Below are 16,238 nucleotides of genomic sequence, written 5' to 3' on the forward strand. Positions count from 1 at the left end.
AGTTTACAGTTGCTCTAAACTGAACAAGGATATATTAGTATCAATTATGAATTCCCTAGAAAGAAAAAGTCTTCTTTCTTGTCAGTTTGGAGAGTATTTTTCTTTTGGTTCAGTCCAGTAGAATAGAAAAATTGATTATGCCCTCAAGTACAACTGACAAAAGGCAATTGAGGTAGGAGCTATTTGTATGATGGAAAAATACTCTACGGAGTATTTATTATAATCCCAGCAGGGCTCATTTATTAACCAAGGAATTTGGGCTGCCTCGGGGACTCGGTATTTGCACCTACTTTGCTGGAGTAATTGTGTTATTACAACATTGCACAGATTAACACACCTGCACTAATGTATATGCTTTGGGCTTGATAGGACAGTTTAATTTTATTTTGAAAGGAATCAGATAGTGAGTTTCCTACTGTTGTGACTGCCCTGTGGGAAAGATGCATGGGATAAGTACACCTTTGGTACTCCTCTGCCTGAGTATATGGCTGATCCAATTACCTGTGAAAGTAGTATGAAGTGGCAAGTAGAATTTTACTGTTGATGGTGGATTTATCTTTGGTGTGTACTTCCTTTCACAAATAGTGAGCTGTTTAGGGGCTTAGTGAGCTAGTTAGAAGACACAATTTTCAGAAGCATTATAGTATAGAAGTTATGTGGACACATCATCACAGTCTAAGCTCTTGCTTTGCCATTTACTAGTTGCGTGGCTTCCATCAGATTACTTACCCTACCTGTTCTGCAGTTTTCTCATCTGTAAATCTGCAATTAAAAATAGATGAAATAAATTAGTCCTAATGAATTGCTTAGCACAATGCCTGGAAGACTGTAAGCATTCAGTATTCTAGTTGTTTTATAAGGGGCGATTTCAAGAGATGCTACATTTCTGGCTTGCCAACTCTGTGTAAGAAAGCCAGGCACCAAGGCTGATTCATTGTGAATCTAATTAAAGTTAATTTTCCGAGTTCCTGACTTCCCAAGCCTCATCTACAAATCTTTGTATTTTTCTTTTCTTTCCTTTTTAAAAATTATTTTTAGAGTGGTGGGAGAAGAGAGAAGGGAGAGAGAATCTTAAGCAGACTCCCCACTCAGTGAGGAGCCGGCCACGGGGCTCCATCTCACTACCCCGAGATCATGACCTGAGCAGAAGTCAAGAGTCGGATGCTCAACCAACTGAGTCACCAAGGCACCCCTGTATTTTTCTTTTCTTAAAGCCCATCCCAAATGGTATAGGCTTTAAGCCCCATAGAGCTTTATTCCACCCGTGGTCAAGTAGAGTGGACCCAATCCAGATAATTATTCATAACTGTACTAGGAGGATTTCTTTAACTCAGAGTTTTACCAAGATGACAAAAAGAAAAGCTGACAGTGGTTGGACACTAATTAGGTAAGAAGAATATATTCGGTTTATTGTACACAGAATGTTGAGAATAACTACTTAATTCTTACTCTATATAAGAATAGCTAATAATAACTTTAAAATATAAGGATCATTTAGTATGGTCATTGTGACCATAACAAAGTGTAGAAAATGTTAATTTAACTGCTGACTCCAAAATCCCCTTAAGGAAGAGAGCTATCTTTGAGAAAAGAGAAGTTCTTGGGGTAGTAAGTGGGACTCCCAGACCCTTGCGGGCCAGCACTGTACCATGAAAGGAAGACAAAATTAGAAGAAATTGCTCTATGTAATAGAAGGGAGAAGAACTTGAGATTCCACAAGCAATCTGCAAAAAGGAGGTAGAAGGCAAAAAGGAGAGAGAGAAAAACTGTGTGCTATGCAAAGTGACTCCTCCCAGAGACTGTTCTAAATTCTCAATAAAGTCATTTAAATTTGTAAAAGTTGTGGGAGTGAATATTTATTTTGAGAACTGAAGAAGCAGCTGAGTTTCACTGGTGGTTAGCTTATGGGAACACAGGGCCTCTGAAAAATGTTATCACCCTGGGAATGCATATAGATCTCAGAGACGGTGCCACTCTGTATATATCCCCAGGAGCAGATGCTGAGACAAGGATTCGAGTGCAAATAGTTTACCTCAGAGGAGAAGAAACCACCAGTAGGGCAGGGAGGAAATGAGACAAGGAAGGGAAGGGAGTTCCCAAAATGTTCATTATTAATCCATCCAGCACTGTGAGTGATTGAGCTTCATCCTGTTGGGGCAAGGGGAGCCAGTGTGAAACACACACGTCAGAGTTATCCCAGGGTGGGAGGGTATTAATATATCATTCCTGCCAATTATTGGTAGAGAGCAATTCTCAGAATGTACTCCTTGGTACTTCTCACCCCAAAAGATAGAGGTAAATACATAGGTGCTGGAAGTTGAACGTTGAGTGAGGTTATAGGATTAGGGCACCAACATCACCCACTCCAGTGGTTTTGATTTCCATTGGCTCTAGAACTGATAGGAGTTTTAAAGGAGTTCACTAAATTTCTGAAGGTCAGAGGAATGGCCAGTGTCTTTGAATTGCATGGTGATATTTTATTTAGTTTTAAATTTACACTCAAAAAGGATTGGCTCATTTAAGAAAGCCTTTATAAAGATAGGAAATATGTGAGAGCTGGATCTGTACTTTTCTTCTAAATCATTCAGCTTGTAATGATTCTCTCTAAAATGTCCATGTTCTTTGTCCAAATCTGTCTATATTGGGATGGTTTCTCCTTTGTATAATGTCATTAAAATTAGTGTAAAAACCCCCACTCTCCAATTTCTTAATACCTGATCTTTAATGATGGTATTTAAAGGCATCTATAATCTCCAAGAATTGCCTGTCGATTTGCAATGCTCCTTAGTTCTGTCTCTATTTCTATAATTTCATAATCTGCAATATTAGGGTTTTATTCTCCTTGCTTTTGGAAAGAAGGAACAAAATTCCAGATGCAGCCTGAATGGAAAAGATTCCCAGAATTATAAAGAAACGTGGAAACCATTCAATTACCAGCATAACACACTTAAACCTATGCACAGCCCCTACTCCCATTCTAGCAGAGATCACAGCTTCACTGCAAAACCGTCTTACACAGCACTGAGTCATCTGTGCAAGCCCCACATTGGATATGTGTAAATGTCCAATACATACCTATAAACTGATGTGTAGGAAAGAGAAAAAAGATCACTGACCTCACTTATTTTGAAATGATACACAAGTTTGATAAAAACAGAAATGTGAATGCATTCAACAATTTGGGGCATATACATTGTCCTTACAATTGTCCTTCTAAAAGTTACTAATTTTTAGTTTTCCATCTAGCATTTCATTCATCTTTTTATTTCCTCATAATTTCAATCCAAGTGTTGAATTTTCTTTGGCCTGAAAACATTTTAGTTCCTTTCCAAGTGAACAATGACTTCCTTTCTTCTATCTTTGAACTTCCACAATAGAATCTCTAATACTGGGGCCCATCCCAGCCTCCATGATTATGAAGACAGTTCTGGTTCTCTTCCTTCATAGTTCCACAAGGGTTATCAACCTGCTTTTTCTCCACTTCAGGTAGAAGTTTCCTTCTGAACCAATTATACTCCTATCTTTTCCTCTGAAGAAATGGTTTTCCACTCCCAGCTCTTTTCTCTCTTAAGGTAAGCTTTCTGTCTGGGTCATTTTGCTTATTTTTCTACTCTCTTAAAAACTAGATTCCTCTGCCTTACAGGATTCTCAACTTCACATACTATTTGACATGTTTAAAATTTTTTTCAATTCTAAGAGAATTTTGTTTTGCTGCTATTTGAGAAGTGCATAGCAGGTCATCAGTTCAGAAACACAGAAACTTATGTTACCTTAAGAAAGAACCCACAGCTGTATTTTGCAGGTGCTATAAAAATCATCTGGTGGTGAATTATCCAATGATTGTGTTTTACTTCCCCTTAATTACTAGTAGGTACAAATTCTGGAAATTATTAAACTTTGAAAACACTTCGCCAATGATTGAAAGTTTTTCTTAATTATGCTTGACTCTTTTTTAGTTTCTTGGCTATATCCTAGTATTCATCTTTCTAACAACCCAAAAGATGATTGACTTCAGACATGGAAAACTGATCTTTGTGAAAGTAATTTATTTTTTTCCATGTTTTTGAGAAATAAGTAGCATACATTACTGCAGGAATTTAAGGCATACAGCAGAATGATTTGAATTACCTATATTGTGGGATGATCACAATAGGTTCGGGTAACATCCATCTTCTTATATAGACACAATAAAAAGAAAGAAAAAAGAAAATAATGAAGAAAAATAATCTCCTGGTGGTGAAACCCCTTAAGATTTACTCTCTTAACAATTTTTCTGTATATTATACTGCAGCGTTAGCTGTGGTTATCATGTTGCACCTTAAATCCCTAGTACTTATTTATCTTACAACTGGAAGTTTGTGCCTTGTGACCACCTTCCTTCAACTTCCCCCTCCTTCCACCCTGTGATGCTGAGAACCACAAGTCTGATCTCCTTTTCCTTGAGTTCTGTTGCTGTTGTTTTCTTTTAGATTCCACATATAAATGAGATCATACAGCATTTGTTTTTCTCTCTTTGACTTCTTTCATATAGCGTAATGCCCTTAAGCTCCATCTATGTTGTCACAAATGGTAGGGTTTCCTCATTTTATTATGACTAATATTTTATTGTATGTATGTACCACAAGTTTTTTATCCATTCATCCATCAATGGACACTTAGGTTGTTTCCATGTCTTTTTTTTTTTTTAAAGATTTTATTTATTTATTTGAGAGAGAGAGAACGAGAGATAGAGAGCACGAGAGGGAAGAGGGTCAGAGGGAGAAGCAGACTCCCTGCCGAGCAGGGAGCCCGATGTGGGACTCGATCCCGGGACTCTGGGATCATGACCTGGGCCGAAGGCAGTCACTTAACCAACTGAGCCACCCAGGCGCCCTCCATGTCTTGCCTATTATAAATAAACCTGCTATGAACAAGGGGATGCAGATATCTTTTCAAGTTAATGTTTTCTTGCTGGATCATGTGGTAGTTTTATTTATAGTTTTTTTTTTTTAACAATTCTCCATACTGTTTTCCATAGTAATTGCACCAGTTTACATTCCCACTAACAGTGCACAAGGGTTCCCTTTTCTCCACATCCACACCAGCATTTGTTAGCTCTTGTCTTTTTGATGATGGCCATTCTAACAGGCATGAGGTGATTTCTTATTATGGTTTTAATTTGCATTTCCCTAATGACTAGTGATGCTGAGCATCTTTTTATATACCTGTTAGCCTTTTGTATATCTTTTTGGAGAAATGTCTATTCAGGTCTTTTGCCTATTTATTAATTGGGCTATTTGTGGGTTTTGTTTTGTTTTTTTTTGCTATTGTGTTGTATGAGTTGTTCATATGTTTGGATGCATTATCAGATATATTAGATATATGGTTTGCAAATATTTTTCCCATTCTGTAGGTTGTCTTTTCACCTTGTTGTTGGTTTCTTTTGCTGTGCAGAGCTTCTTTTAGTTTGATGTAGCTCTACTTTGTTTATTTTTTACTTTGTTGTTTGTGCTTTAGGTGTCATATCCAAAAAATCATTACCAAGACCCATGTCAAGGAACTGTGTTCATAAGTTTTCTTCCAGGAATTTAATGTTTTCAGATGTTACGCTTAAGTCTTTAATCCATTTTGCGTTATTTTTTGTGAGTGGTGTAAGCTATGAGTCTAGTTCCATTCTTTTGCTTGTAAATATCCAATTATCCCAGCAACACTTATTGAAGAGACTATCTTTTCTCCATTGAGTATCCTTGGTTCCCTGGTCAAATATTGGTTGACTGTATGTGCTTGGCTTATTACTGGGGTTTTGATTCTGTTTCATTGATCTGTCTGTTTTTATGCCAGTACCATACTGTTTTGATGATCAAGAAATCTGATACCTCCTACTTTGACTTTCTTTCTCAAGAATTCCTTAGCTATTTGGGGTCTTTTATGGTTCCATATAAATTTTAGGAGTTTTGTTGTTTTTGTTTGTTTGTTTTTTTACTTCTGTAAAAATTTCCATTGCAATCTTGATAGAAATTACCATTCATTCTATAGATGGCTTTTGGTAGTATTGACATTTTAACAATATTAATTCTTTCAATCCATGACCATGAGATACCTTTCCATTTCTTTGTATCTTTTTCAATTTCTTTCATCAATGTCTTGTAGTTTTGTACATCCATGTAGTAAATCTTTCACCTTATTTTATTTTTTTCCTGAATATTTTATTGTTTCCATTGTTATTCTTTGGGATCAATTTCTTTATTTCCTTTTCAGAAATTCTGTTGTTAATGTATAAAAATGCTACTGATTTTTGTATGTTAATTTTATACCCTACAACTTTACTGAGTTCATTGATTAGATCTAATAATTTCCATGTATTCATGAATTTTCCAATTTTCCTTTTATTATTGATTTCTAGTTTCACACCATTGTCATCAGAAAAGATACTTGGCATTATTTTAATCTTCTTGAATTTGCTAAAACTTGTTTTGTGGCCTAACTACACTAGAAAACAGTGTACAGTCTACACTAGAAAACTTCATAAAACAAGGAAACTATTCAGTATGAGATTATTGAGTAAACAAATCACTTTGCAAGCTGAGTTTTAAAAGGAATAAAATATATTTAGTTTTTTTAAAATATTAGCTTGCTCTAGAGTTCTTGAAAACATATGGAAGTAAAGAAACTTCCTTGGTAGCCATAGAGAAACAAAAAGAATTGGAAAAATAGTGTTGTAGAGGATAGGACAAGAGTTCTAGAGAGTGACTTCATGGGATGGGATAGAGACTCATTTAGAAATTTCACAACCAAATGTAGGAATCATAGAATAACAAAATATTAGAGCTGGAAAGAACTTTAGAGATGATGGACTGTCATAAATCTGAGGTTTCTTCTGAATGGCCTGTATGTTGAATGGAGAGCTTGCCTCCCATGACATGTGGTATTTTACTGGAGAAGAAAGAAATAATATACAGTAGAGTGAAGAATCATTTGTGGTTGACTTAGAATGTTTTACAAGAAATAAGAAGGGCATGTTTAAATTACTTATAAGAGAAAGTGTCCTAAAGGCAAGAACAATTTAACAATGGAATAGCCACCCAAAGAGGTCATTGAAGAAACATCAATAAGACATTGAGGAAGAGATTAAATATAATTCTAAAGGGAATAATATAAGTGTCTGGCAATAACATGCACGAGGTACAGAGGTCTGAATACAATGACCTGTCATTTTCCCTATAGTCCCCGTGTCTATGATTCACGTAAAATAATCATGAGAGCAAATAGAGGCAAGGTGAACATCAAAGGGGGAAAACTCATGAGACAAAATAAAGTAAGACTACCAGGGCTGACATGGTAGCACAGAAGAAAGCAATTCTTTTTTAGCTGAAAACCTTACTAAACAGCATTCCGCTGGTACTTTTTGCTGTCTCAGTCTAGGGAAGCAACGGCAAGACACTCACGGGCCATTCTGTCAAAAGCTTAAGATTTTTCAGAATCTTTTTCTAATCTGTAATAGAAGCAGTCTGCCTTTGAGTTTTTATGGTCTCGTCATGGAAGGGATGACCAAAAAAGGAGCTTTTACAAAAACCAATATAGAGTCAGAACAAATATCTAATGCATTTAGTAACTTGTGAAGGTTTATGCTGGCAGGAATAATGTCACAATACATAATCATAAAATCAGAATGTTTCAACTGGAAAGAACTTTAAAGATCCTTACCCATAAAGCCTCATGTAATTGAAAAACAGTAGCATGGGTCTCTTCATGCTCAATGCTAAAGCAAATATGAGAATGTAATCACCCAAACCTTTATCCATGTAGCAATGGGCTAAAACACACTCTAGAAGAATACAGGTGAACAATAACATTATCTTACTATGCAAAAAAGCTGTCCAAGCAAGAAATGAAACCCAGAAATGATAATAGGAAATAATGATGATTTTGATTACGTTGAAATTTTTAATTTCTGTATGTCATGAATCAATATAAATAATATTGAAAATCAAACAACAAGGTGGAAAACTGGATTTGAAATATATATCACAGACAAAAGTTAACGTATCTACTATGTACAAAGCCTTGACATTTACAAGAGAAAGACAACCGACCAGTTTTTCCATGTTGAGCAAAATTTCAGATGTTCACACACACTCACACAAATACAAATGGCTGTGACCATACTAAGCTGTATCACAAATCAAAATGCAAACTAAGTAAGATTTTTTAAATGATTATTGTGGTAGGGATTCTTTAAAAATTAACATATTTTGATGAGAAATTGTATTTTGATGAGAAAAACAAATGCACACACATATACTACTCATGGTATGAAAATCTTTTGGAGTAGCATTTGGGAACACAGACTGAAAACCTTATTTTGCAGATGGCAAGATTTCATTCTTTTTTATGACTGAGTAATATTCCATTGTATACATGTACCACATCTTCTTTACCCATTCATCAGTTGATGGATACTTGGACTGTTTCCATAATTTCCATAGTGTAGATAATACTGCTATAAACATCGGGGGGCATGTATGGAGCTAGAATTATTATGCTAAATGAAATGTCAGTCAGAGAAACAAAATACCATATGATTTCACTCATATGTGGAATTTAAGAAACAAAACAAACAAAGAGGAAAAAGAGCGAGAGAGAGGCAAACCAAGAAACACCCTCTTAACAATAGAGAACAAACTGATGATTAACAGAGAGGAGGTGGCGGGAGTGGATTATACAGGTGATAGGGGATTAAGAAGCACACTTGTGATGTGTGAATCACTATATTGTACACCTAAAACTAATATTACACTGTATGTTAACTAGCTGGAATTGAATAAAAACTTTTAAAGAAAGGGGAAAAATTTTAAAAATAAAATCTAAAAAAGCACCTTATTTTGCATATTCTTTTACCCAAAATTCTAAGTAACTTTCTAAAGAAGGTAATTACAAGTGAAAAAAAAATGTAGCTACAAGAATATTTATTACAGTACTATTTATGGCAAAACAAAATAGATATTGTCGAATTTTTCCCAGTAACCTCTTTATGGTTCCAAGTGCTTCTTCTCTAATTCTATGCAAATCATCCTGTGAGTGACACTTCTAAACTTACAACCCTCTGAATTTTATAAGATTAATTTTATGTTGTCACATTCTTACATATCTTTAAAAAATGAAGGAAAAGTTTATGCACAATGTAGTAAATGCAGTATAATAACCATTATGAAATAGTTCTTAAAAGGGCTTTGTTTACCCCAATACCTTTCAAGAAAATATTTGTGATGAGTTACATGTGATATACTCACTGAATGGTAATCCTTTCAGACACATTCATAATGTTTCATTGTGATTGTGTTATTCTAAATAAATTCAAGTTTTAACTTATTCAAATAAGTAAAGAACACAGCATCAGTATTTCCTGACTATGAATTTTAAAACTGTAATTGAAAGTAGCACACAAAAGCCCCTTTGATGGTAATTCATGGAAATTGGCTTAGCTCTTTGGTAATTCCCTTTGGAAGATCCTACTGTTAAATACAAAGTAGGAAAAAATTCTATCCATTGACCTTATATTCATGTTGTCACTTAATTCTAAGTATTTAAATAGCAGGACCACTGAAACTGAGTATCATGGAAGGAAACAAACAATAAATTTTTTTGAAGAATTTAGAATTTTTCCCATTTTTAAGTTTTTTAAAAAGAATAATTCTTTAATAGTAAAATTTCTTCTTTAATTTTCTCATCAAATGGAAACTTGAAACTATGGTATACTCTTTTTATGTACACAGTAGTGGGCAATTTTGAGAATATATTTTCACTGTTAATTATTATGTGATTGGAATATATATTGGTTTCTCTGCCAAAAGAAAAACTAAAAAGAAGAGGACCCTGTAGTCTTATTTTCTATATCAGTTTTAAAGCAATTAATTAAACAAACTTTAGTGAGGGTCTACTCTGATCCTATCACCAATTTAGACATGGAGAGCATTGTTTCTGTCTGAAATGATAGAGATTTTAATTTTACAATTAAGTCCTGTTTCTGTCAGAATGAGTTTTAGAGTACAATGAAATGGTAATGAAAGATAAAAACAAACCATTTTAATTTGAATAATGAAGATATATAAAAGATTGTGGAAGCCTGGGAGGATCACTTTGGTCTATTTGAGGACTTAAAAGAAAGAACCACAGAAACAATTGCCTTTGATCTGATACCCTAAATAGACAAGCTGGATTTAGGAAAGAGGTAGTAGTGGTGTTAGCATCCCAAAAGGAGAGGTCAGCTTGAGCAAAGACATGGCTGCTTGGAAGAACATGGTCCCTCCTGGAAATGCAAGTGTGAGATATTATTGTATCAAATGAAGAGTGGCAGAAGACAGAACTGGACCAGTTATGCAATGGATGTTCTTGAAATGTAAGGGATTCCTATGCTTAGAACCATGGCAGGGTGGCTGGGAGGAGGACAGGTAAGCAGCTTGAGGGGGTAGACACACTACCTCAAGAACTCAGTTATTCCGTATCTATGAATCTTAGTGTGTCTGTAATTCATTCAAGCCATTTCCTGATTAGGAAGTCCTTGAGAATGGGTTATAGAGGTTATGTATATATATGTTTTCATACCTTTGGCTCAACTACTTGGTTGAACCTCTTGGGTAGAGCCAAAAGAAGGTTTAGAGTTGTGATTCACCTCAACTCTTCTTCACCTCCATTCTTGTGACTTCATATGCACTGTAGTAACTATAAGCCATGGAATCAGTATAGGTGCTTCCACATTTGGGAGGCAGCTTCATGAGTTGGAATCAATGTAGCCTTTTGAGTAAGACAGTTCTGTGTTTCAAACCTGGGTACCATGATTATTCTCTGAGTCCATTTTTTTTCCCCCTCTACAAGCGTGGGTAAAACAACCTACTTTAAAAGAGTAGTTGGGAGTTATAAAAAATAGAGAAATGAATCTGACATTTAGTAGGTAAATGCTATTTTGATTATTTTGCTTCTCATCACTGGACAGTTATGATGGATTCAACCTAGTCTCTATATGTGTCCCAGGACCCTGGAAACCCTGGAGTTTTAAACACTGCCTTAAAAGTGGGGCATAAGCCAAGAGTCCAGTAAAGCCAAGTAGCACCTTGATACTTTATTTTAAACAGGGTTAAAATGAAGTACATATTAGATTCTCTACTTCCCTGAGGAGCAGCCATTCGGTTTTATATTCCTACACACTAGCCTATGGATAAACACAATAAAACAATGGTGCAGTTTTTTCTGTTTTTATATTATTACAAAAACATCTTGAAAATGCTTTGAGTGTGAATAGTTTTCTAAATATACCTCTGCGTTACTGTGTCTCTTTCATTTAATATGAAACCTATAAGCAAAGCTTTGGAGGCAGAGAGTACTTTCATCAATCTTTATGATCAAATATATGTGAGCACAGTGGCCCATTTGGGTTGAGTCCCCCAATCTCCACATTCCTTCCTCCCCCTCTCAGAAGATATCTATGTTATGAGCAGAAATGTGAACATTTCATTTGAGTCAAAATGTAATGGTAAGTAGAAACACCCAACTGTACTTCAGGCACAATAAAGGGAAATCCTGATTCCAGAATCCTAACAACTGTTATGACAGTACAGATACAGAATGCTAAACTGAGGTTTGCTTGCAACAACAAGAAAGTTTTAATCTTTAATTAATGGCATCAAAATAATTTCAAACAGATTAGAGGACTTGAAAAGCTCCCAGAGTGAGTAGCTCATATTTCTGTTTCTTCCCCTCCAGGGAATATTTATTTGGTATCTAAAGTTCATCTCATAATACAGCTGCATTTGTTTTCATTTTTCCAATGTATGACCAAAGCATCCATGGACAAGTACAAAATAGGACATGTCATTGAAAACTATTTTCGCCTCCATGATTTGGCTCTTTTGAAATAAATGACAGGAGAAATTATCTGGAAGGATTTTGTTAATTATTATAAAGAGAAGAGAAAAATGATGTAAAGGGTAAAAAAGATCTAAGAAGAATTTTAATTTCAAAAACTTTTTAAACTGTAAGATCTTATAAGTTATATAATTCTTAGATTTTCTTTTATTAAAACTGAGGCTTTATAATTCTTTTGTACTTTTTGCCAGTGATAAAAGATAGCAATGGGGAACAAATAATTATACAATGTATTTATCAATTTATCATTTTATTCCATTTTACAGTGTCTCTCCCATTATGGGAACTATAGATTTTGTATCTAGCTCTGCTTAAGACCAAGTTTTATAAGTAATATATTTTCTCATTTTAATTAAATGGAGCAGTTGTATTAGTTGTGTGGGCTGAGGTGTCAAGAGAGTAGAATGGAATACATTCACAAGAAATGCTCTTACAATAAGAAACCTTAAGACCCATTTTTAATCATTCTTGCTAACAATGCTTTTGTAGTTTATAAAGACTCATATTTTGATATAACTAGAAAATAAGATTACAATTAGATATAAGTAGGCAGAAATATTGTAAATTAATATATTATGTTATATACATTATATATATATTAATACAATGGAAATATTTGTGAATGCTTAACATTACTATGATATTATGGCCATGCTCTCAGAAAATTCACAAATATTTCCATTGTATTTCATCTTTAACTTTATAAATCATGCTAATGTTTAATTATACTTTAATCAACAACTTTAAAATGTGGTTTATAAACATTTTGGACCAATTCAAACGAATACTAAATGTGATAGCATTTCAGTTTTATTCTTCACTGAAGATTCATGCACAGACACACGCACAGCTCATGCCCTTTGGTGTTAGGGTAGAGGTGTCCACAGTAGTAATCACTAATGATATGTTTCCTCATCTCTTTGTTTCCTGCACAGGCATTGGAAAACATTAGAAGACTTCAAAATAAAGATAGCAATTTGAGTCCATGTGTTTATCTTCCCCCTTTCCCTATATCCTATTTAAAAGTCCAAGAAAATATAAAAATAAGAAAGACAGAATTAAGAATGGCAAACCAGATTAGGTATCATCAAATAAGGAGATGAAATAAAGTACCAACTAATACATAATAATTTAAAAAGTCAACCCTGGTGTTCTGGTGTTGCTGTGGGTTGAATTGTGTCCCCAAAAGTCATATGTTAAAGTTCAACCCTTAGTGCTCAGAATGTGACTATATTTAGAGACAGGGTCTTTAAATGAGGTAATTTGGATGGACCCCAATCCAGTATGACTGGCATTCTTACAAGAAGAGAACATGAGGACACACAGAGAGACAAGACCATGTGAAGACACAGAGAAAAAATGGTCATCTACAAGCCAAGAAGAGACTCAGTCTCCAGAACTGTGAGGAAATACATTTCTTGTTAAAGTCATTAAGTCTGTCGTAGTTTGTTATAGCAGCCCTAGCAAACTCATATGACAAAGAAAGGAGCTACTTCAAAAGTAATTGGAACTATATTCCCCAAAAGGCCTGGAAAAACCTTAAGCATGAAATAGTGGCTGGGAAAATACCTATGACTCCAATTTGGGAGAGTGGGAAGGAAAGCGGAGATGATGGATGAGTGAAATTTAGCTGAGTCCCAAACAACTGGATGCAGCATTTGTCCCTAGATTTAATTTAAGGTAAATATTGATGGCTCCTAATTGAGAGATAAAAATGAGAAAATGAGGCTAGCATCTTAATAGGTAAAATTGGCTCATCACAACAAAAATGAGTGAAAGCAAAAAAAAAAAAAAAAAAGGTTCAGAAGTCCAGTTAATTTCAACAACATTCCCACTGTGAATTTCAACTCTGACCCAGCACAAGCACTTGTCAAATCCAACCAGCAGATGCAGAGGAAACTTTGGGGAGCTGCCCCAACAAAGAACACATAGAAAAGCTTTCAGAATTTCACAAGAACCCTATGCTTCAAGTCGCTTCTCTCAAAGTCTACTTGGCACAGAGAACCTGAATGGTCAAATGCAGACTTCAAGCCTGTTGAGTATGGTAGACTCCCACATCCAATGCAGTGCACTTCACTCATCTACAAGGCCAACCGTAGACCAGGTGCCAACAGGAAAAGAAAAACCATAAGATCAAGAGCCCCTATGAGGAAGGCCAAGATAAATCATCATAAATGTTTCCCCAATTAATGTATACTAGGCGTAGTGATGAGTAATGAATTCAAGGAAACAAATAATATTTAAGGATTATATATCTTATTTTTTCTCTACATTTTAATTTCTAGGTCCTTAGATTCTAATTACTAGGTTCTAAATTCTTATTTATAAAGTTTACTTTGAACATCACAGTTGATTATAATCATTTAAAAATTATTTGGCTAGAAAAGATGTAAGGAACAGTGATACACTAGAATTGGTTTATAACAGCTCGCAGGAGCAAATTCAGCATACTTTTCCTAATTCCACATCTGGTGGCATGGAGGCCCATAGGTATTTTAAGAAATAAAATGGTAGAAATATTAATACCATGAAAAATTGCAAATTCTAAAAGTCAGGGATTTTGTTATTCCTCCAGAGAGTCAGCTATTAAGCATTTATCAGCACATATAATTATATATATAATATATATTATACTTACTATATATATAATGATATGATGTTTGCAAGTATGAGAATGAATGATCCAATTCACCATAATAATTAAAATATATGATATCTAGGATTGGATATAATAAGAATTGTATGGATATATAGGAAAAAAGCCATAAATAGTTACTGAAGGAGATAAAGATATACCAAGTATTTGGTGGGAAATCTAAATTTGATAAAAGATGTCTCCCCAAAACACTCTGTCAATCTGTTGTAATTCCAATAAAATAGCTACCATCTGGAAGGTTGCTTAATTGAAAGTTTATTTTGTTCATTTAAAAAAATAAATGCTAAAGTAGAGGAAAAAAGTGTTTAGACCAAAATGATAATAAATTTCTCTAATGAAATATTGAAATAGTTTATCAATTCATTTTATTAACAGAATATGACAATGCAGGAGGATGATTATATTCTTTTTTTTAAAAGATTTATTTATTTATTTGAAAGGCTGAGGGAGGGAGGATAAAGGGGGGTAGGGAGAGAGGGTCTTAAGCCAGCTCCCCGCTGAGTGCAGAGCCCCACCCTGGAGTTGATCTCACGACTCTGAGACCCCAACCTGAGCTGAAACCGAGAGTTGGACACTTAACAGACTTTGCCACCCAGGCGCCCAGAAGAGCGAGTATATTTTTGGAACATTGTGGAATACATGAATAATAAATAGATATTCAAATTTAACATATTTTTTAAAAGTGGTTTTTAAATCCGTGAATGAAAGGGTGCATTGTTTTATAAATAATATTGGAAGAATTGGCTACATTTATGAAAAAATTAGATCCTTGTCTCGCGCTACTGTAACTATTATGTGGAAGAAGCAGGGCTTATAGGTTACAATTATAAACTTCGTCTTGTCTCCTTTTTTCTCCTTTAAATATAATCAGAGTTCTGCTGATAGCTCTTTGCCCTCATCGGTGACCCTTTGGGACAAGACCTAAGATGACCCCATGTTCTATGCTTCTGTGTTGAGGGGCATGGGATGGGGAAGCTTCTGATCATAGGAAACACTCAGAAACCTCTGTTCTAAGAAATTCTGGGAATGCAGATCAGCCACTCAGTAGCAATCTGCCCTTCATTCTAACATCAAAGAAGCTAGTAAGCTAGTCACTTGTCCTTTCAGTTCTCCATCCCGCATCAGACACCTACCCACTGTGCCCTGAAACTTCAGAGGACAGTTGAACTAGTTAAGTGGTCTCCTTAAAGTGAAGGGAGCCCCACCATGCCACTCTTCCCCCTGGGGCTGATAGTGAGATTCCCAGGACTCGAAGAGCTTTATCTAAACAACGTCCACTCCTTTAATCAGGAGCTCCTGACCCTCACCTACCCTAGATATCATTGAGAGGTTGACGAGTCCTGCAACCATCACAATATAAAATTGTAACAGCTACATCATGTTTTGCCTGCCCCATCTAGATAGCTAGAATAAGGTATCATATCTTGATGCCTCAATACAAACTTCAATTGTAGTATCATGTTATACATATTTATTTAAAAAATTCAAATGGAGTCAATATACCACAAAGTATTACAAGTATATGTAAAGATATATTTATAATCTTGAATAATCTTGAATTCTTACCATAGAGGGTAGAATTTAAGAAAATATGGACGGATTTGAATATATGAAAGACAACACTGAAGGATATATAAAGCATATTAAAAAGCAGTTTGCAAACTCAGAACATGCATGCAACCTA

The sequence above is a fragment of the Zalophus californianus genome, chromosome 3 (assembly GCF_009762305.2).
Source record: "Zalophus californianus isolate mZalCal1 chromosome 3, mZalCal1.pri.v2, whole genome shotgun sequence".
Taxonomy (NCBI): Eukaryota; Metazoa; Chordata; class Mammalia; order Carnivora; family Otariidae; genus Zalophus; species Zalophus californianus.